Below are 22376 nucleotides of genomic sequence, written 5' to 3'. Positions count from 1 at the left end.
ATCTACCTTCTTGGTTTTTAACTTGATCTCCTCCCAAATATTGAGATTATTGCTAACCATATTACCAACCTGTCAAAATCTTCATAGTTCAAACAGGAAGTTAATGTTAATTAAAAGGAGGTTTTCAATAGGTGTTCTTAGAGATGGTGGAATGCAAAGATTGAGCTTGTTCCTTAAAAGTGGGAGATTGGCGATTCAGGCTGGATTTTTCCAGACTAACATGACATTAGCCATGAGTCAGACAGTGGCTTTTAAACCTTGCTTTAAGGTCTGGAGCAGGTGAGGGTCCATCTCTAGGCCAAACACCTCACTTCTAACAGCTGTTTATATTTGGGTTTCTAAGTCAGAAATTTAACCCGTTTTTAAAAACTACTACTTTATGATTTAATACATTGTCCATTAAATATGTCTGCATGCTAAACACAATATTATTGATTGCTAAACACTGACCTGGCCTTCAAGTCAACTTATACAACTAGATTTAAAACAAAGTCCTGGTTAAGCACTGGTTACTCAGACTTCTCTGGTATCAATTTTAATAAAAAGTTCAGTGGTATGACTAATTACAGAGCATCAGAAAGGCAATGATCTAATTGTGCTGCAGCCTTACAGTATTCCTCCCGTCTGGTACTAAGATAGCTTAAACCTGAACCCAGGCACTTCCTTTTTACAGACGCGGTGAGAGAACTGAGATGAGTGTACTAAGGACCCAGAGCCTGCATTACAGAGGATCCACAGGGTCCCAATTCCTGGAAAAACTATGCTTCTCTTAAGTGACTGCTTTGCTTTTTATCTCATGAATGCAGTCTTGGAATGGATCTTGTTTTCTTCCTTGTTCTGGCTTCCCAAACTCAAAGGCAAATGTGTGGTCCTCACCGGGTCAGTATAAAAAACAGACATTTACTTGTGCACTAACCCTGCCCCAGAAATCATTTTATTTGTCCTTCCCTATTTTTCCTTTGCTCCTTATTTAATTCTTTGGGAGTAAGGGGAGGGTGAGACAGAGGGGAAAGACGAGAAAAGAAAACATACACCTAACTTTTTCCGTATCCTGAAAATGGAAGGCAAGGAACATGAAAAAATAACTTTAGCGTGAGAGTGACTTTTAACTTTACTATTGCGATAAATTTCTTAAATACTGCATCGAATGTGCCAATTGTCATGTTCAGGTGGAGATAACACAGCTAAGAGGACATCCTGCCTGGGGAAGAAATGACTAAATCAGGTCAAACATGGAAAGTGTATCAGGGCAACCAACAGTAAAAGAAGGTCCTTCTATTATTTTCCTGCAGAGTCTAATAATTTCTATTTGTGAACGACAATGACCCAGACCTCTTCTGTAATGTGCGAGGTCGCCACAGCCCCTCCCTCTCCCAAAGAGCTCCTACTCCAACGTGAATGTGTGGTTAGTCCCTGTCATTCTCCTTTCTAGTTAGTAAGGAGAAATTAAAATATTTCCAAGTTTATTCAACTTCTTTTTCAAGCCCCTGTTATGTGTGAGGCATTACAGACATTAAGATCTACATGACTGCCTTTAGAGAAAATTATTTTTACCAGTTATATACAATGTATTCCATTCAACTAGTGTACAAAACACTCCTCATAACTTAACAGCAGGCCGCTAACCTCCTCTCTATGTTACTCCAGTACCTTCTAGGAGACTAGGGAAAACAAGAATATAGCGGGGGAGGGCGGTAAGGGAGGCCACAGATAAAGGGCGACCTGTGAGCAGACTGAGAAGGATGAGACTAACGAAGATGCTACCCAGTCAACACTCCTGGTAGTTTTCACGGAGAGCAGATTAACAAAGCAGAACCGAGGTTCCACCCAGCAGACTCGTTCTCCATTTCTGGGATCGCTGAGTGAGTACAAGTGCAGTGGCTTTATAGTTAGCAGGGCAATTTCTTTGGGACCCTGTGCTCCATTCCAGTCCTTTACGGACTCTCTGGGCCTTGAGGATATCTATAGTCAGAGAAGCTAGAATAGAGTCTGCTTTTTAAGGCTAAAGGGAGAGCTAAAGGGCAAAACAGGAAAAGGAAGAAATGCGTGACCTCAGAGCAAATAACCAAGAAGTCCATCAGACTTCCACCATGGACATCTCAGTAAGTCAGAGAGGAGGGTGTGAGCCTCAGCAGACTGCACAGATATCATGAGGTCAGTCTACATTGCTTCCAGTACCACCTTTTTCTGACAAATGCCTCTACTCCACACCATTAACACAGCCCCGAATGGGAGAGACTATACAGAACCATACCCCTGTAGAGCCCAGCAAAGTAACCTAGCGGGGCAGGTAGACCTCCCCGTACTGAGGGGCCAAAGCTCCATGAAAGAGTTGCAAGGTGCAGGCAGCCTGGCTTTTGATCTGCTGGAGAAAGGTGGTCTGCACATGGAGGATGCACTAAGAAGAGAAACGCAGTAGTAATTGGTTAGTCATAAAGGAGTTCTTGCTCTGCTTCCAGCTGTTGGTGAGACCCAGGCACGTCTCCACCTTTCCCCATACCCGGAGTGTTTGACTTTTCCTGGAGGTAGACTTTAATTAAATCCCTGTCTTAATGACAGAAACAAGAGAGTTCCAAGTAACACCGGGGCTACCTCCTCCCTAGACTCCGGTGCTCTGCCCCATAAAGGCAGCTACAAGGGCAGGGCCCAGAGCCTGTAACCTTTTAAAGCAGTGGTCCCCAACCTCTTTTGGGCCACGGACCAATTTAATGTCAGAAAATATTTTCACAGACCGACCTTTAGGGTGGGACGGATAAATATATCACGTGACCGAGACAAGCGTCAAGAGTGAGTCTTAAACGGATATAATAGAGGGAATCTGGTCATTTTTAAAAAATAAAACATCGTTCAGGTTTAAATATAAATAAAACGGAAATAATGTGAGTTATTTATTCTTTCTCTGCGGGCTGGTACTGGTCCGCGGCCCAGGGGGTGGGCCCACTGGGTAGAGCACCCAAACTGGCCTGGTGAAGACTGCGACGGCGCACTCTGCACACCACTCTGAGGGGTTGGAGAGGTGAGATGTGCCATTATAAGACATAAGGAGAAACAGACAAACAAACAAAAAGCAAATGTGAAAACAGACATGTTTGTTTATTCTCACAAACTGAGAATAAAGATTATAAGAAAATAAAAGCTAAATGCATTTTTTTCTCTAGCCATCCTAAACTGCACTCTCAAGATGATCTTGTGAAACTCCTTATTTTTCTCTTGGATACAGCTGCTTTACAAGTTGGAAGAAATATGGAAAATAAGTACAGTATAAAAATTAAAGATTTCATAAATATGTAGGTATATTAATACTTGTATATCATCTCCCTAAACATTCCTTTCTAAAGAGTTACATGGCATTCAATAACAACCATTTAAAAACTAGAACTCCCCTCTCTTCAATAGTTTCTGAGAAGCTACATATGAGTGGAGAATGAATTTGGGTGAAAACAAGGTGTTTACATTTAGAATCTCTCCTTGTCTGACTTGAGGCAAAGCAGAACATTTTAGAGGTAGAACAGCATAGTCCTCATTCAGAGAGAAAAGTCAGAACAACCTACTGAACCCCCTTTTGGTTCCAAAGAGAGACAAGTAGCTGCTATGGCTGTAGAACTAGTGCCCAAATCAAGCGACTTTAGGGAAAGACACCTAGATCTGACAGCCTTATACTCTAAACATCCAAAAATGAGAGGAGGGAATCAAGAAATAGTTTTGCCATGCTAAGTGTTAGATAACATAATTTATCATCCAAACCAGGTCAATATGGAGAATAAAGGGGGACACAATGAATAATTATACGGGGACAACAGGCACCAACCCAGACTTCCCCTGGCAAACCAGGACATTTGATCATTCCTACTAAAGAGTGGCTCTCTTGCCTCCCCTACGACCAGCCAACTTTTCTGTGCACGTAAATTATTTCATTTCCCTGATCTAGCAAGGGCAAAGCACCCTCCTCTTAGAGTAGAATCTAGCAGGGTCACCTGCATATAAATATTTGTTAGTGATAATGAAACATAAGTCTCTCTGGGCAGTATCTGGTATTTCAAATCAGTAAACATCTACAACTCACTAGGTTTATGAAGGGATATACCCATGTCAAGCAGGAACTGGAACTCTTCAGTCTTCCACCAACTACTCTTTGCTCCAGACCAGGGAGGTCAGTGAGCTGCCAGTTCCCCTACAGGCACATGCTTAAATATTATCATGATTCATCCTACTCTACTCTAATTGCCGAAGGGATCACAACAGGCTGATCTAATTTCCCTAATAGCCCAGTATCTTAATGTGAGCTTCCCCCATCCCCCCACTGAACCTTGGCTTAAGCATTCTTGTTTTTGAAAATTATAAAAAACACATTTCATGGACACCCCTGGAAAGCAAGGGCAATTTCACATAAATTTCATATACTATTTACAAGCTGGGATACTAAAGCAAAACCAACAGAGAGAGTGCATTTGAATTTTTTTTTTTTTTTTGGATTTTTTTGAAGTTGGAAATGGGGAGGCAGTCAGATAGACTCCCGCATGCGCCCGACCAGGATCCACCCGGCACGCCCACCAGGGGGCAATGCTCTGCCCATCTGGGGCATCACTCTGAAGATGAGGTGTTGGTGGCTCCCAAAACCCAAGCACGTGGTCTTAAAGCCTGACTTTGATAAACCTGGAACTATAAAACTCGGAGCTCCCAGCTAGGAGATGACCTCACTGAGCTGCCAGCTCTCTCCCCTTTGACCACCAGGGTATTCTCAGCACTAAGCCCACCTTCCTCCAGTTTATGACACTGCATCGAACGGGGCTCACTGCATCAACGCGGCACGGTATCAACTGGAAAAATCTAACTGGTTCGTAACAATTCAGTGATCCAAGAAGCAAATTATTTTCTTCCTCCCAACAGCTAATATAGCTAGCTGTTTAAAAATAACAGCTTTATTTACATATACTTTATATACCCTTCAATTTACCTATTGAAAGCATACAATTCAATAGTTTTTGGTCTATTCACAGAGTAGTGCAGCCATCACCGTAATCAATAAAACAGCTAGATTTTTTTAAGGATACTGGAAATCACTCACCATAAAGACAAAAAATAAATGTACGTTTATTTTTCCCTGCCCTACATGAAATGAACATCTTAAGACTTGGGATATATACACTGGACCAAACAGGTTCCCAGAAAGGTCCAACACGCAGTATATGAAATTCACTGCCTCCCTACTAGCATCAGCATTAGCACTTTTAAAAATCTCTACTGAACAGCCTCCACCCATTGGTTATTTGCATTTCTTTTATTTGGCCACTATCTGAACTGACTGCTCACTTACCCAGTGTTTGAGCCTTAAACTGGTTGGAAAACCAGCATGCTTGAGGGGTTAAGAGGATAGGCTCTCACCAGACCCATGTCTGAATCCCAGTCCTGCTGTTTAGTAGAGGTGTGTGCCCAAACCCTTGGGTAAAACATTTACCTTCTGTGTCTCAATTATATATAAAATGATAGGAATATTGTTAAAATTTTAACATGAATAAAATGCCCAAGGCAGCATTTAAAATGTAAAGGTAAGAACAGCTTACTAATAAATGGCAGTTATCAGTTTGTGTGAGCTGTTACTATTCTGAGCTAAATATCACCCCTTTGTCTATCATCATGTAAATTTTTTTTTAAAAGGTAAAACTTTCATAAGATAAAAATAAATAAATAAAGTGGCCCTGGCTGGTGGCTCAGTGACTAGAGCATTGGCTTGACATACGGACATCCCAGGTTTGATCCCTGGTCAGCTTCCCCCTTTCCCCCTTTCCTCCCTCCTTCCTTTTCCAGTAGCCAGAGACTCGATTGGTTTGAGCATGGCCCTGGTCACTGAGGAAAGCTCCCTTGGGTTGCATCAGCCTCAGGTGCTAAAAACAGCTCAATACTGGAGCATCAGCCCCTGCTGGGGTTGCCAGGTAAATCCTGGTCAGGGCGCATGTGGGAGTCTGCCTTACTATCTCCCCTCCTCTCACCTAAAAATAAAAGTAAAATAAAAAATAAAGTAAAATAACATTCTCCATTCTCACCCCTCCCTTACAAGTTGTTATACTAGCTTCTGTGAAGAAGGCATGCTCTCTTCTACTGTCTAGCCCTCTTTTCATCAACTTAGCTTCCAATCACTCATTACATAGTCTTCAGTAACAAGAGCACACCTAGCTCTTGAGTAAATAAATAGGTTACAAACAATCTTAAAGAACAGGGATGAATGATTTTTAACAATATAGAACTAGGTGTGGAATGGTATACCTGTATCCTATATAATTTTATTAACTCATGTAAACGCAATTTAAAAAAAATACAGAACTAGGAAGTACTTTGCTGTGAGCACACACAGGAAGATGTTACCAGCTCAGCTCAAGTTCCTTCTTGTCTACTTGAGAAGGCGAGACATAAAAATGTGGACCGTCTACGACTAATGCTGCCATCGACAGCTGAGGAAGTCTCTTATATAGCGATACCCTAATACAGTGAACATACATAAAATTATCTTTGACTTTTATGTCCTAGATAATATTTCAAAACAAATTATACAATTTAACACTTTTCAGATAATCTCAAATATAAATGAAACTATGAATCCTTGCAGATATCCATATCCTGCCTACATCCTTACCAAGATCTGACAGAATGCTACTAGGAAAGGAAATAGTAATGGATGGTAGCTTCCAGAAATGAACCCTTTGCTAAGGACTCATTCCCTTCTAGAATTTGTCCGGCAATCAACATCAAGTCTAGTCTCTACAATCTGTAGACTCCACCCTTTCCTTTTTTGGGAAAACAGTGCATTAGCTTCTCTGATCTTCCTGCACAGCTCCCTCTCTTCACAGCTCCTCCAAGACCACTGACAGTAACTCAACAAGAAAGTTCTCTGCGTCCCAGGATATCACACATCCTGAGCAGACTTGGCCTCATCTGTTTCTGTAATAGGTACATAGGAACATAGGAAACGGTAGGCTGTTAGGTATTGTTTAAAAAATAACAGTTTAATTTATATACAGCAATATAGAATGAAGCTCAGCAACTAAGAGTCCACTTACAACTACAAGGCTGATCAACCTTAAGTGGGCCGTCTGGCTACTTTCAAAGCTGCTCTTACAGAGGGCTGGTACCACAAGGGATACACGCAGCTACAGATCAGAGCCCAGGTTCACCTGCAGTCCGCTTCAACACCGTCCATGTTGCAAAATGTTTTTGAAAATGTGCATATGGTACAATAAAAATGAGTTTCAGTCATCACAAATGCTAAAATGCACTGGGCACTCAGAGACACGCTGTGTGAAGTGCTTCTTCCTGAACCTTCACAACAACTTTATGTATAGGCTCTACTCCTGAGGCAACACCAGCGTCCAACAACTGGCCAGGAAAACACACCAGAAACTAAGTCCAGGAGCTCTCAGGCCAGAGCCCTTCCTCTTCTCTCCATGCCCAGCCTTAGTCTCCTCACTCACTACTGTAGGCCTCGGTGCCGTTTCATGAAACGTCTTTTCCCACTGGGAAATGTGGCTCACTGATCAAAAGTGGAATATCTCACTGTGGGTTGAAGTTAAAAAAAGAAAAAGGATTGAAAAGCCATTTATCTAAGGTGTCCATTCTTTTACTTAATGAAACCTAAGATAATTTATTTCAACCTTAGTTAGATTCCAAACCTGAAAGAAGTAATCATTCTAATCAAAAAGTAAATGTCTTCAAGTCCATACTATTGTACTAAGAATGTAAATAAGAGGGTTTCCCAAATTGAGGTCCAATAGAACCTTCCTCCCGGATGTTTGTGGGTATTTTCCAGAAGAGGGGGTGTTCTTGTGACCAAATAACTTGGCAAACTGAGGAACAGCGCACATTATAGCTCCTGCTGGACAGGCACAATGCATGCACAGCAGTAGTGCGTTCTTAGAGCACACCTGTGCTTTTCCCCTTCTCTCCTTAGGCACCTATGCTTTGCTTTCTTTCTCCTAAGCTCCAAGGACCTTCTTTTGCCTCTGTAACTTGTTTCCTTAGTCCACACAGCCCAGCTGGCTCACTTCTTCTGCTTCTGACTTTCTCTTAAAGGTGAAATAAACTTCTTGCACTAGAAAAGCTCTGCAGAAAAACATGAACACAACTATGATCACAATTCAAGCCTGATTAACAGCTTTTAACTCAGAGTTTTCCCAAACACAGATTTCATTCTAGAATCTCTCCCACCAATGGTTACTAATCTCTCGTTAAGATTGGTGTTCTGCAAAACACAATTTGGGAAATACTGCTTTAGGTAAACTAAATGGGAAAAGGATATTAATAAGCTTCAGCTATTACACTAAGCAAGTACAAATAGAGCAGAGATAAATAAAATTCATAGAAAATTCTAATTTGGATAAGTATTTCATCTCTGCTGAGCAGTTTTATCAAAATATTAGAGCTGTCTCATTTAATAAATATGTATAGAAACAATGCATTATACTCTAAAAAACATGGAGTGGGGAAAGACAAGAAAGAAAAGATAAAAAAAGGTAAAAAAAACCCTTGCAATTCTAATATCACCTCTTATCAGTGACAGAACCCTGGGCTGGAAACAATCCTGTGACTAAGGCCAGTCAGTATACCACTTTTATTGTAGGTCAAGTCTTAGTTCCAATCAGAGCCGAGAATACCATCTTACACATGTTCGTCACACCCTCAAATTTGATTCCACTTTTTGGTCCCTTCTTTTCAACATTTCCATTGCTTTGGTTAATGTTTTTTCTTTCCCCAATACAAAGAGCACACAGAACTTCATAGCACACAGTACTTAACAGTAGACAGTAGCCTGACCAGGAGGTGGTGCAGTGGATAGAGCATTGGACTGGGATGCAGAGGACCCCGGTTTGAGACCCCAAGGTCACCAGCTTGAGTGCGGGCTCATCTAGTTTGAGCAAAAGCTCACCAGCTTGGACCCAAGGTCGCTGGCTTGAGCAAGGGGTTACTCGGTCTGCTGAAGGCCCCCGGTCAAGGCACATCTGAGAAAGCAATCAATGAACAACATAAGGAGCCACAATGAAGAACTGATGCTTCTCATCTCTCTCCCTTCCTGTCTGTCTGTCCCTATCTGTCCCTCTCTCTGTCTCTCCCACTAGAAAAAAAAAAGTCGACAGTAAAACTTGATGTGAGGCATGGGGATTTTGTTAATCATTAACCTGACTTACTAAAAGCTTGTACTTTACGACTATGTAACATTTAGCTGTTAAACATTTATTCATAGGCATGAAAGTAAAAATATTCAAAGATACACATTTTGACGTTACATTACCTGAAGCAGAAAACTGCTGGGATATATCATACCAGGTACCTGCCCAAACAGGGGAAAAATGTTAAAGGTGGCTACATGTCAGAGGCTCTCATGAACAAAGTGACTTCAAGACCACAGACACAAAGCAGTACCTAGTACAGGAAAAAAGGCCAGTGAGAAAGTCTAGGCATATGATCACCAAAAATAAGAGCAAGAGGCTTAAAAGGGGTTTTCAATCTGGTCCCTCTCATATAATAATGCCCAGAAAGGTGAAGTAACTTTCCCAGAGTGACGTGATTAGTCACTGAGTCAGGACCAGGCCAGATCTTAACATTCCCAGGCTTCTGCGTTTCCCACTGGAACATGGGCCTCCCATCTCTTCTATAAGACTAACAAGGAAAATAATAAGGAATCACATTATGACAATTGAAGCATCTAGAATAAACCATCTTATTTAGTATTATTTATGACATGTAGTCACTAACTAGAAACCCATTAAAATCCGTATTAGGCTATATTTACAAACCTTCATTCTAAAATACTAAATAAAAAATAATCAGCAAGAAACCAAGAACCTATGGAGGAAAATAAAATGATTTCATATGAGAGAGTCACCCTCTATTCCAGGGAATACATATTGTAAAGTGAGGCATATCTGGGTTCAAATCCTAGCTCCACTGGGCAACCATGAGACCCTGGACAAGCCGTCACTTCCGTTTCCCATCTGTTAACGCTGTTGGGAAACAGCGCTATCTACTCAGAGGTGTGCCCTGCATTTAATGGTACTGAAATGGTCATTTTCTCCCTCAATCTACTTTTGTCCATCTCCCTTGATTCTTTGTCTTTTCAACCTTTAACTTCATACAACCACTCCCAAAACACATGCCAGGTATAATCATAATTACAGCCATTGGTATTCAACACCTTAAAACAAGAATTGTGTGGCAAAGAGCATATAGTATGTGAATACAAACTCTGTAAATGTTAGTTAGTGAAAAGGTTCAAAGATGACATTACTGCATGAAGTATGGAACAATTTCTTTCAAGCCAACTGGATAAAGAATGAGGAGAACCAGGCTCTATCTAGATCAGTCTGTGGTTAATAAAAAGCTGCACAACCTTAATTAAGTGACTCCAGTTTGCAGAAAGCTCCACCAGTTTCATCTCCAAGTCACTGCTCAAGTTACAGTGCGCCTCAGTGTTCCCAACTGCAGACCATACTGACTAGAGGGTTTCTGAAGTTCTCACATTTCTTCCACCTGAACGGCCTACCATCAGCGCCATCACAGAACTTCCTCTGTCCCCCGCGCTTGGTATGTGCCTGGCTCTGTTGGAAGCACTTTAGGGGCAATAACTCATTTAAGCCCCCTACAATCTTTGCAGATATGGTTCATCACTGTTATCCAAGGAATCTAAGCTAGAGAGAAGTGAAGGAACCTGCCTAAAGTTACAGAGTCCAAAGCAGGGCTGAGAGTTTCAACAACCCAGAGGGTTTGGCTGCACCCGTGCTTTTAACCACTGACACTCAGAATTCTATAAAGCCCAGAGTGAGGCTTAACTATAGACATGTAGACAAAAATCTGTTCAAGCTATTCTTTCCTTGTGCCTGAACAGATGATACATAATGGACTGTGAAAAGTACTAGTGACTAACCTGTTAACAGCACCCTTTAAAGAGCAAACTACAGTTCATCAGTTATAAAGTAGCTATTTAATTTAAGCTTGAGCTACAAAGTGTACATGTTGTCTCTCCAACATTTTATCAAAAGAATCAAAGTGTTGTGATGTTTTAACATCATCACATTTCCTATGTCATCAACTTATCTGCTGGATAATGCTCCTGAGGATTAATTACCATAAAACCTGACTGCTACTAAACATTGGTTAACTAGATTTTCTCATCTCTGTATCTATGCATATAAAAACACATATATATAAACAAGCAAACACAAACCAACAACCTAAAGACTGAGTTCAGAGTATCAAAATCTGAAATTAGACACAACGCATTAAGGATTATACAGACAGGTTTGCACTAGACACCATTAACATATATGGCCAGGGCAGGCTGTACCTCCCTCCTTCGGGGCCACTTCACACCTGACTGACCTCTTGCAATTCCCTGCATGCCTTTCCTCCTTCCTCTGCCAGCTTTAACGCCACAGTTGCTAACAAGCCACAATTCTGCGTTCATCACACCTCTCTATCTCTAGCAAAAGATATAAGCACAGTGGGGCCAGGCAGCTCAGGGAAGTAGAAATAGCACATTGGAGGATGACGCACATATTGTATATGCACATCCTAAAACAAAACGCTGATGGGGACTTCTTCTACCTCTGGGACTTTCTAAATAAACCTTCTCTTATATTAAAAAAATGCTGATGGTAACAAGCTATTAACCTTAATTTCACCATCAGTCTATCATCTGTCACTCAGTACTTCAGTAACTCTTCTTACAACCTTGGAAGGCCTGAGAAAGAGAAGCAGACCATGTAGCATTACTCCCAGGCTGGGCTACTTCACAAATGCTGGTGGGGGAGGTATGTGCCTCACTTTGCCCTGCCCCCCCCCCTTACTGTGGGCTGATAAAGGTCATGATTAGGGTCCATGTGGATAGTCGTTAGAGTGGTGAGACACTCAAAGAACGAACTTTCATATAGCTCAATTCCTTCTTTAATTAGAGATGGATCCAATACCAGCCTTCTCTCAAATAAAAATCGAAATATAGACTGACTACATTGTAATGCAATTTTTAGGCTACTTGGCTTGATACACATTCACACGAAACACAAGATCTTTATACCTCAATAATTAAACAAGCCACAAAAAATCTAAGCCCGAGGGGTTGAGATTTCATTGTCTTTCCCAAAATTTTATCATATACCAATGTTTTACCAACATTTTGCCATTATCCAAATCAATCTACCCATAACACTCCTATTTCTCTAACACCAGACAAAATTTACAAAATCAAATTCCTAATTAAAACGATACATGAAAAAGAGGGAAATGGATTTTAAAATAGAAAACACACTACCTGAAATGAAATTCCACCTTACACTAAATTTTATTTTTGCGTGCTGTGGAGGTCAGATGGGGGGAGAGTTTGGATTTGTGTCTGTATTTTTATGGCTCATGGTGAAACTGAACGATTGGTGATCAACCCCTCCTGGGAAAACAGGCTCTGAGGAAAGTAGGGTAGTAATAACAGAAATCTATAACCTATAAAAGATGATTAAAAGAAAAAACTTTAGTAAACGTTCAAAAGTAATAAAGGATGCCTTGCGGCATACACATTTGCAATATACAAATAAGATTCAAATAAAACCAAATTATAAAATGAAATCTCATACTTAAAACTGGACTTTACCAGCTATTCTTCTGATTGGCTTTATGAAAATTTATACAATCTAGCTCAGCATTTTACTTTATATGCCATTAGAAATAGAAACAGAGACCTCAGTAATACACTTTAAAATGTAAAGCACAAGGGGAAAACTGGTTTAAACAAGAATCTGTAATCTAAAATGCTAACGAACTAATGCAAAGTCCCTTGAAATAAAAACTAAAGTCCTTTTTGTTATAGCGACAAATTATTTCATTACAAATTCTATATTTACTAAACAAATGCCAACAGAAAACTAAATGCATCTAGCCTGAACCTTTGTAATGTCATGATCAAAAGTACTTAGCCTAGCCTGACCTGTGGCGGCACAGTGGATAAAGCGTTGACCTGGAACGCTGAGGTTGCTGGCTTGAAACCCTGGGCTTGCCTGGTCAAGGCACATAAGTTGATGCTTCCTGCCCACCCACCCCACCCCCTGTAAAATAAAAAAAAATAAAATAAATTTTAAAAAAAGTACTTAGCCTATATGGATGGCTGTAGTATAAGACTGGAGGTGAGGGGGTAGAAATGGGAGGTGCCTTACACTGTATGGGAGATATGCCAGCTCTGAAAATAATCTTTCTATAATGCTTTTTTAAAAAGTACATCCTCTTACATAGCAGAGATGTGTGATCTCTTCTATACCTGATGGCAAGATGCATCTCAAGTAATATTTATTCTTTTTAAAAATTATTATTGTGAGGTAGAGAGGCAGAGAGACAGACTCTCACAAACGCCCAACCAGATCCACCCAACAAGCCCTCTACTGGGGGATGCTCTGCTTATCTGGGGCTGCTGCTCCATTTTCAGCAACCAAGCTATTTTAGCGCCTGTGAGGCCATGGAGCCATCCTCTGCACCTGGAGCCAACTTGCTCAAACCATTCAAGCCATGGCTGTGGGAAGAAGAGGGTGAGAAACAGAGAAGAGGAAGGGGGAGGAGTGGAGAAGCAGATGGTCACTTCTCCTGTGTGCCCTGACTGGAATGGAACCTGGTGCTTCCACACGCCAGGCCGATGCTCTACCACTGAGCCAACTGACCAGGGCCAAAAAAATATATACTCAATAAGCAATAGGATCTAAATTGTACAGAAAAGATAATAAATATACTTCAAACATGAAACCTTTAGAAAATATTCTGTCCACAGTAACAGTTATTAAGTAAAATGCATGACTACTGCATCTTATCTGACATAAACAATGCAACCTTGTCAGAAAAAAAATGTCTTTTAAAAGACTCCCCCTTACCTGAATAAAAATATTTTAATACATTTAATGACAAAAAAGCTTAATAAGTGTTTTATATATATGCAGTTTATTTCACTATGTAAATAATAAACATAAAAAGACTAAAAAGGAAATATACAAAAATGTTATCAGTAACCAAATCTAAGTGATAAGAGTACAAAAGATAATTAAAAAGTTTTTTCCAATACTTCCTGTATTTTACAACCTTTTTTTACTGAAAAAAAGTTGACATTCACTTGTCACAGAAGCAAACAAAGAAGTGCTCACAAAGCTAACACAGGTTCTTGGTGCTTCCACAGGTTTAGACTTCAAATACAGCTAATTACTTGTATAAAACAAAACTAAATGTATAAAATAAAGCTAAAGACTTTTGCTTCTGGCTCTCATATAAAGATTTTAATAACTAAAAATGAACATTTTACCTTTCTATAAAAAGGTTCTCTGTCCAACTGTCTAACCGAGAATACCAATAACAATTAGACTTTTAAAACCATCAATTTAGACTGCTTTACACAAATGTTATAATGAAGCTATGTTCAGCTCAGTGATTCCAAACTAACACACAATGCAAGGAGTTTTGATGCATTTTAGTGAACTGCACCAACAGAAACGCCTTATGTGGAGATAAACCTATTTTAAACACCCCCTTCCATTACCTCTTAAGAGCAAGACAGTTAATGAAGCTTTCTGCAAACGGTACTTTGCTTAACCTGGACATGGATTTATTTGAATATCCGGGAAGCTGTCAAAATCCATCTCAAACTGCATTATATTCAAGGCACAGAATGTCAACTCTTGACTGGGCCGCCCTCTCTCCTTCCTTTCACAAGAGCGCCTTTAATATCCCCTAGCTTACATTTCCGGACTCATGAGTCACTGAGAAATGAACCCTTAAGTTTCCTGTAGAATGTCACTCAAACAGCTCCTCTCCAGCATATTCAAGGATCAGACCCTTCCCCCCAAATTACCTCTTTAGCCCACCCCTACTTCCCACCATGGTCCCAGGCATCAAAATCAATGAATTACCCACTACTTCTACATGGTGCCTTTTCACCTTCGTCCTCTAGCTTTGCTGACCCTCCACACACTCACTACATCTTCTGCAACCCTCCGCTCCCAAATCCCACCGGGCCTTCCAGACCCAGCTAGGCATCGCCTCGCCCAGGACGCCTTCCAGATTTCTGCGGGGCGGAAGCGATAGGTGGGTCCGATCTTCCCGGGCTCCTTCCTAGCACCTTGTAGTTCGTTCACAGGCCTCTTATCGCCTCCTTCCTGGTATCGTGTTATCGGTGCCCTGGCCGTATCACCCACACCAGCGCATCAGGTCCCCGCGGGCGGAGACCGCGGACCCGGCTTCACCTTTGAATCCCTCGGGCGCGGCCGCACCCGGGGACGCTCCGGCCGCCCCGCTCCTCCTCAGAGAGCAGACATTTTCCCCGAAGGCACAGCACGGGGATGCTCCCCGCCTCGGAGTGACACAGAGTGTCCCGGCGGCCAGCAGCCAGCGGCCAGGCGGCTGCAGCCCGGGGTCGGCGGGAGTGACAGCCGGTCCGGCCCGCACTCCCCGGCCCTCCGGACCCCGGCCGGCGAGCCAGGGGCGCCCGGACCCCGCCGCCGCGGAGGGCGCAGGGGTCGGCTCGGCGAGGGGACCGGGCCGGGCCGCCCGAGAAAATGGAGGCAGCCCCGGGGCCGGTGACGGGACGGGCCGGGCCGGGCCGGGCCGGGCAGGCGGAAGCCACGCCGGCGCCCGCGCCGCGAGCAGGGCAGGGCCGGGGTCACTCACGAGGCTGCGCCGGGCGGCTCCCTCTCCGCCTCCGCGTCGTCGCCGTCCCCGTCCTCGGCCGCTGCCGCCGCCGCCTCGGGCTGCTCGCTCGGTCCCCGCGGCGCGGCTCGGGCGCTCGGCCCCTCCGTTGTCTTCCGCCTGCTCCTGCTCCCGGTGACGGGCTCCCGCGGCGGCGGCGGCCCAGGGACTCCCGCGGCGGCCGCCGCACTGCTGCGCTCGATCACCGGCTGCTGCTGCGGGGCCGGCGCCGCCCGTGCCTTCGCCCTCGCCCGGCTCCGGGTGGCTCAGTCTCTCCCAGGCCGCGCCGCTCCCCGTTCCCGGCCCGAGCCCGGCTTTGACGTGCGCACTGCGCAGCCGCTGAGGGCGCGACGTCGGGCGGTGCCGCAACGCCCCCCTTTGGCCTCGGACGCCCCCTGGTGGCCGGGAGGACTCGGCGCCGGAGTCCCTGCAGAGGCCGAAGAAGGAGGGGACCCAGCGAAAAGCAGAAGCTGAGAATGGGAGTTCCTCTTCTTTCACGGCCACCTGATGTTGGTGCTCAGCCCCTCCTATCTTAGCACGCTTCCAGGGGGAATATCACGCTCACTTTCCACGACCACTTCCTCAACTTTTTTTTAAAATTGATTTCTTAGAGAGAGGAAGGGAGAGAAGACAGAAATATCAATCTATTCCTGTATGTGCCCTGACCAAGGATCGAACCCGTAACATTTGTGCATCAGGAGCTATCTGGCCAGGGCTCAACTCTTAACAAAGCATTATTTCTGCTAAAGACCAATAATCAAAGTGTGTAGATTATATCCGTCATCCTGTGACAGACAGATAACTCATTTTAGCATCCTCTGAGAGACGTGGACAGTGATGGAATGATCGTGATTAATACGATTCAACGGCCTGGATTTAAACCCCAGCTCCACCATTTGGTCTTCATGGGCTATTTCCTGTCCCTATGCCTGGGTCCCGTGAAGCACACACACACAGAAGTGTAAGAATTCAGGACCGTAGGCCTATGAAGATGAACCAGAAAAGGCATTACAAACAGCACAATCTGGAACATAAAAATGCCATACATGTATATTTTTGTTTCTTTGGTTTTTATTTGTAATTGGACAGGGATTTTTGAGCACCTACTGTGTGCCAGGCACTGTTCTAGGTGGTGGAGCAGCAAACGAAACAGTCCCTGCTCCTGAGACAAAGAATAAACAAGTAAACCAGCACATATATGACGTCGGATAGTTTTCCGTGTTCTGAAGAAAAACAGCAGAGGCCAAGGAAGGGGGAAAGTGCGGGGTGTTGTTATCTACAGCTCTCCTGTACAGGCAGCAGGTACCTGAAGTAAGAGCGCTGTATGGCCTGTGTGCATGGAAAAGCAGAGAGAACAGCAAGGACTGAGACCAGGCAAGATCCCCGAGGGAGGGAAGAGGGCAGAGAGGAGAGAACGGAGACCCGATAGGCTGAAATGAGACCTTTGGTCTCGACTCTGAATGAGATGGGAAGCTACTTGGAGGGTTTTGAGCAGAGAAAGGATGCGGTCTGACCTTTTAAAAGGATCACTCTGGTTATGCTGTGAAGACCAGTCTGATGGGCATGAAGATTTTCAGCATGGAGGCTTGTGAGAACACTTCTGAGATAATCCAGTCAACAGAAGACAGGCTTGGGCCAGCGTCAGAGCAGGGACGAGAAAAGAAGTGGTTGGGTTCTAGACTGTCGGGTAGAGCTGGTAGGATTTTGCTGATTTCTAAGGTTTTCGTTTGGTTGATTGGTTTTGTTTTCTCAAGCAACTGGAAAATACAATCTGGTGAAATGGGGAAGACTTAAACAAAAGCAGATGTAAAGGGGGGAAGGACTCGGAAATACATCTGGGGGCATATTAACTTTGAACTACCTGTTAGACATCCAGGGATGATGGATTTAGAAGTCTGAGGTTTGGAGGAGAGGTCCAGGTTGGAGATAGAATTTGGGGAGTCCCCTAGAGTAAGTAAAATCTCAAGGCTCAATGAGGTCTTTTAGGAAGTTAGAGCAAAGTCAAGAATGAGCCAGAAGCCCCCAACACTTGAGAGATGAGAGAGATGATAAGGAACTAGCAAAAGGTTTTGAGGAGAGGAGTCAGGCTGTCAGGAAAAGACCCAGGAGAGCTTCATGTGCTGGGGACGAAGGGTCAGAGGATGGATCTGGGCCACCGATTCTGACTAACAGTTCAAGCAAGCTTGGTGTTGGCGATTAGTGTTCGATATCAGCACCATAGAGGTAACTACTGGCCTTGGTAGGAGCTGTTTCAGTGGAAGTGGGTGGGAAAGCCTAACCAGATTGGTCTCTAGAAAACATGGGGGCTCTAGAACGAGAGAACATGAGTGTAGAGAACTTTTTCATGAAGTTTTACTCTAAAGAGGAGCAGAGAATTGAGGTGGTAGCTGGTGGAGAATATGGGGTCAAACAGATTTTTTTCCTCTTTTTTTGTTTGTTGTTGTTTTTAGAATGGGAGCTATTCCAGCCAGCTTAAGTGCTGATGGGAATGATTCGGTAGTGAGGGAAAATGTGATGGGAGGTGTGTGTGTGGGGGGGGGGGGAGCATTTTCTAGAAAGCCGTCCTTGGGTGAGCAGGAAGAGCAAGTTGCAGTGCACGGGGAGGGTCTGGTCTTGTGACCAGCAGGGTGGCCTTCACTCAGAGGGGCAGAGGGCAGGCAGAGTGCGGGCGCAGGGCCAGGGGCCGGTGGACAGAGGTGCCGGGATGTACGAAGTCCCCTTCTGAGGGCTTCCATCAGCTGGAGAGGCGGGGCTGGGGAAATTTGGGGGAAGAGGAGGAGTCAAGCAGGACCAGCCAGGGTCACTCTGTGTCTCACCCACCACAGGTTGCTGGAAAGGTGGGGAGTTAGAGTCAACCAGGGTTATTTTTGTTAGGGAACTCCATGGAGAAAGAAAGAGCAAAGGAAGGAGAGGGTGTGTACAAGGAAGTAGTCCCAATAATGGCTGACTGTTGAACCCAAGCCAGCTAGGAGGCAGTGAGGGGAATGGGCGGGGTGGGGAGTGGGGGCAGTGGGAGAGGGCAGGGGAGGAGAGAGACCTGGAGGAGGGGGAGGACCCACAGCACAGCGGCTGAAAGGATTGTTGGAGCCAGCACCATAGGGGAGTGGGCTGGAATGGAGGCCCATGGAGAGCCAGGGTGCCCGCAGGGAGATCAGGGAAGGAGCAGTGTTCCGTAAATGACAAGGCCCAGGGTGGCAGCTCCAACATCTTTTATTTTTTAGATTTTATTTATTGATTTTTGGAGAGAGGGGAGAAAGGGAGAGAGAGGAAAGGAAAGTGAGGAAGAAGCAGGAAGCATCTACACATAATAGTTGCTTCCTATAATATGCTTTGACCGGACAAGCCCAAGGATTCAAACCGGTGACCTCAGCATTCCAGTTTGATGCTTTATCCACTGCGCCGCCACCGCAGGCTTCTCAAAAATCTAATGCCCCTGGAATTACCAGGGGATCTTGTTGAAATGCAGACAGTGATTCCATTGGTCTGGGAGGGGGATGGGAGAATGCCGATTATCTTTCTTCTTGTTACAATCTTGATACTAAAACCTCAAATCAGTGCAACCCACAAAAGAAGAAAACTAGACTACTCTTGCTAGGGAATGTGTCAGAAGAACCTAACTGAACGTTTGAAATATGAGTCCAGTGGCAGCATGTGAAGGGGAAAGACCCGACCGTGGGCAGCTTATCTCCAGCACGTTGGAAGCTGTTGGAAAAGCTGCAGCCCAACCTCAGTTTCATCGGGTAGGTGTGCATGCCTCGTGTTAGTCGGTATAGATTCCATTTACTGCGCTCTTTTGATCATTGAAATGAAAGCTTCTACAAGAGAAAGAAAGAAAGAAAGAAAGAAAGAAAGAAAGAAAGAAAGAAAGAAAGAAAGAAAGAAAAGAAAGGAAAGAAAGAGAGAGAGAGAGAGAGAGAAAGAAAGAAAGAAAGAAAGGAAAGAGAGAGAGAGAGAGAAAGAAAGAAAGAAAGAAAGAAAGAAAGAAAAGAAAGGAAAGAGAGAGAGAGAGAGAGAAAGAAAGAAAGAAAGAAAGAAAGAAAGGAAAGAGAGAGAGAGAGAGAGAGAGAGAGAGAGAAAGAAAGAAAGAAAGAAAGAAAGAAAGAAAGAAAGAAAGAAAGAAAGAAAGAAAGAAAGAAAGAAAGAAAAGAAAGAAAGAAAGAAAGAAAGAAAAGCTACAGCCCGGAAAGCCGTCAGCCGACAAGCCCTGAGCAGGCTGGTTCGGAGCCGCTCTTTGCTTCTCGAGCCAGCACAGAAGCGTGGTGCCCCGGCCCTCCTGAGCGCGGAAAGCAAGCTTTATCTCATTCTGAAACTTTGTTCAATAAGGACTCTACCCCTACAGCTTTCTTCCTTCTTTTTTTCTTTTTCTTTTTAAGATGAGAGTTATTTTTTATTGTAGTCCCCAAAGGAGGCCTTGATTGTGCTGACATCCCACAAAAAAACATGTCAAGACCCAATTTCCCGCAGAATGCAAGACCGCACGGGGGGTGGATGGCCCCACTGGCGAGTTTTTGATTCCTTCACCGTGAGGGTCAGAGCAGGATTCCAGTGAGATGGCAGACAATTCTGGAGCAGGAACTAACCCAGAGCCGAAGCAGAAGGACCCCTGCCATTGGCCGCTTGAATTCACACCTTCTCCATCCCTCCAACCAGGTTCTCGGGCAAGCCGATTCTGTTCACATATGTCCTTGTAGGCACGCCTGCCCTCCGGGAAATTTCTCCATCTCTTCACCTTGAAACCCTTCACAGAAGCGCTTCACTCTCCCAGGCCAAGTCCATATAGACCTCAGGGTCGGTGGGGGGCAGGGTCACCCTTCTCCAGTCATTGTTGGTCCTGGGTAAATACTCCATCACTGTCCTTTCCCTTCCTCTCCTCCACTGAAGCTGGGCCATAGGATGAAGGCACCTCCCTGCCTTAATCACACCACCTGTGAAAGGACTTCGGAGCCTGACTCACAGCTTCCCTGCCCGCCGCACCCTGTGCCTGACTTCTCCCCGGCGCTGTAAGTGCCGCTCATGTAATATGTTGGGTCCTAGTCCCTCCTATTCTCTGCCCCAGTGACCTTCTCTTCCACTCCACTTCAACAAGCACTCGGCTAGCCCCGCCCTGGTCTCTCAGTCCCAACACTCTACCTTTGAAGCTTGAACTTTATAGCTCTCCTGTTCAATTGTTCCTCCTGTCCGCCCACCCTGCCCACTGTCTCCTACCCACCAAACCTGCTCTCAGGCTCGTTGAGACTTTGTTTATTCAACACCGACTTTCTGAGAGCGCATAATTACTGAGCACAAGCTATGGGGCTGGGACATTGAGCACTATGTGGCCCCTGCTCTCAATGAGCTTGTAGTTCGGGAGATACACACAGGTCAACAGGCAGTGATGGCTGAGTGAGACATGAAGCGTGAATACGATTTAGCCAGTTGGAGATGGAGGGAAATGCTCAAGGAAAATACTGTATTTTTCACTCCATAAGACGCACCTGACCAGAAGACACACCTAGCGTTTTAAGTAGGAAAATAAATATTCTGAACCAAATGGTGTGTTAAAATATTTAATAAAATGCCATATTTTTCTCTCCAAAAAAGACTCACAGGCATTTATTTCCCCCTCCACTTTTGGGGGGAAAATAGTGCATCTTATGGAGCAAAAAATTCGGCAATGCAAACAACACCAAAAGGCAGAAAGCATGGGGGAATTTGGGGACGTGCGTATGAATATTCAATCTGGAGAGCGTAGAGCTCGAGCGTGGGGAGGGGATTTTTACCTTTTTTTTTTTTTTTTCCTTTTTTCTTTCTGAAGCTGGAAACGGGGAGATACAGTTAGACAGACTCCCGCATGCGCCCGACCGGGATCCACCCGGCACGCCCACCAGGGGCGACGCTCTGCCCACCAGGGGGCGATGCTCTGCCCCTCCGGGGTGTCGCTCTGCCGCGACCAGAGCCACTCTAGCGCCTGGGGCAGAGGCCAAGGAGCCATTCCCAGTGCCCGGGCCATCTTTGCTCCAATGGAGCCTCGCTGCGGGAGGGGAAGAGAGAGACAGAAAGGAAGGGGGGGGTGGAGAAGCAAATGGGCGCTTCTCCTATGTGCCCTGGCCGGGAATTGAACCCGGGTCCCCCGCACGCCAGGCCGACGCTCTACCGCTGAGCCAACCGGCCAGGGCCGGGGAGGGGATTTTTAAATTGCTATCCCCCCTCCAGCTTGATCAAAGTATTATTAATATATAACGCATGTAAGTTTAAGATGTACAACATGATGATTAGATACGGGTTTATGTGGCAAAACTGATTACCACAGTGAGCTCAGTTAACACCTTCATCTCTTCACATAATTATGATTTTGTGTAGATGTGTATGGTGTTAACATTTAGGATCTATTCTCTCAATAGCTTGCAAATCATATAAATACACTATTATTAATTATAGTCATCATGATGTACATTAGATTCCCGGACTTTATTTATCCTATAGTTAGGAGTTTATGCCCTTTGATCAGACATCTCCCCATTTTCTCTACAAACAGCCACTGGTAACCACCACTCTACTCTCTATTTCTATGAATTCAGTTCTTTGAGATTCTGCATATAAATGAGAACATACAGCTTTTGTCTTTCTCTGTCCAACTTATTCCGCTTAGCCGAATGCCCTCAAGGTCCATCCATGTTGTCACAAAAACAGCAGGGTTGAGGAGGGGAATT

The 22376-nt window shown here is 44.4% G+C and overlaps 1 protein-coding gene across 3 annotated transcripts in view; it reads right to left on the bottom strand.

Annotated features, from left to right (window-relative positions):
- Window positions 1-16007, bottom strand: part of CAB39 (calcium binding protein 39) — an 80212-nt gene extending 64205 nt beyond the window's left edge. For 2 of the 3 annotated variants that reach the window (XM_066345094.1, XM_066345093.1), the window contains exon 1: window positions 15670-16007. The gene's annotated coding sequence lies outside the window, so the exon portion shown is untranslated. Of the gene's footprint in view, window positions 1-14912; window positions 14932-15669 lie in introns of those variants that run through there. The other variant, XM_066345095.1, reaches the window with a different exon arrangement.
- Window positions 16008-22376: the final 6369 nt, after the last annotated feature.

The sequence above is a fragment of the Saccopteryx leptura genome, chromosome 7 (genome assembly GCF_036850995.1).
Source record: "Saccopteryx leptura isolate mSacLep1 chromosome 7, mSacLep1_pri_phased_curated, whole genome shotgun sequence".
NCBI lineage: Eukaryota > Metazoa > Chordata > Mammalia > Chiroptera > Emballonuridae > Saccopteryx > Saccopteryx leptura.
The sequence above is the reverse complement of the archived record's forward strand: the minus strand, read 5'-3'. Positions and strand labels throughout refer to the sequence as shown.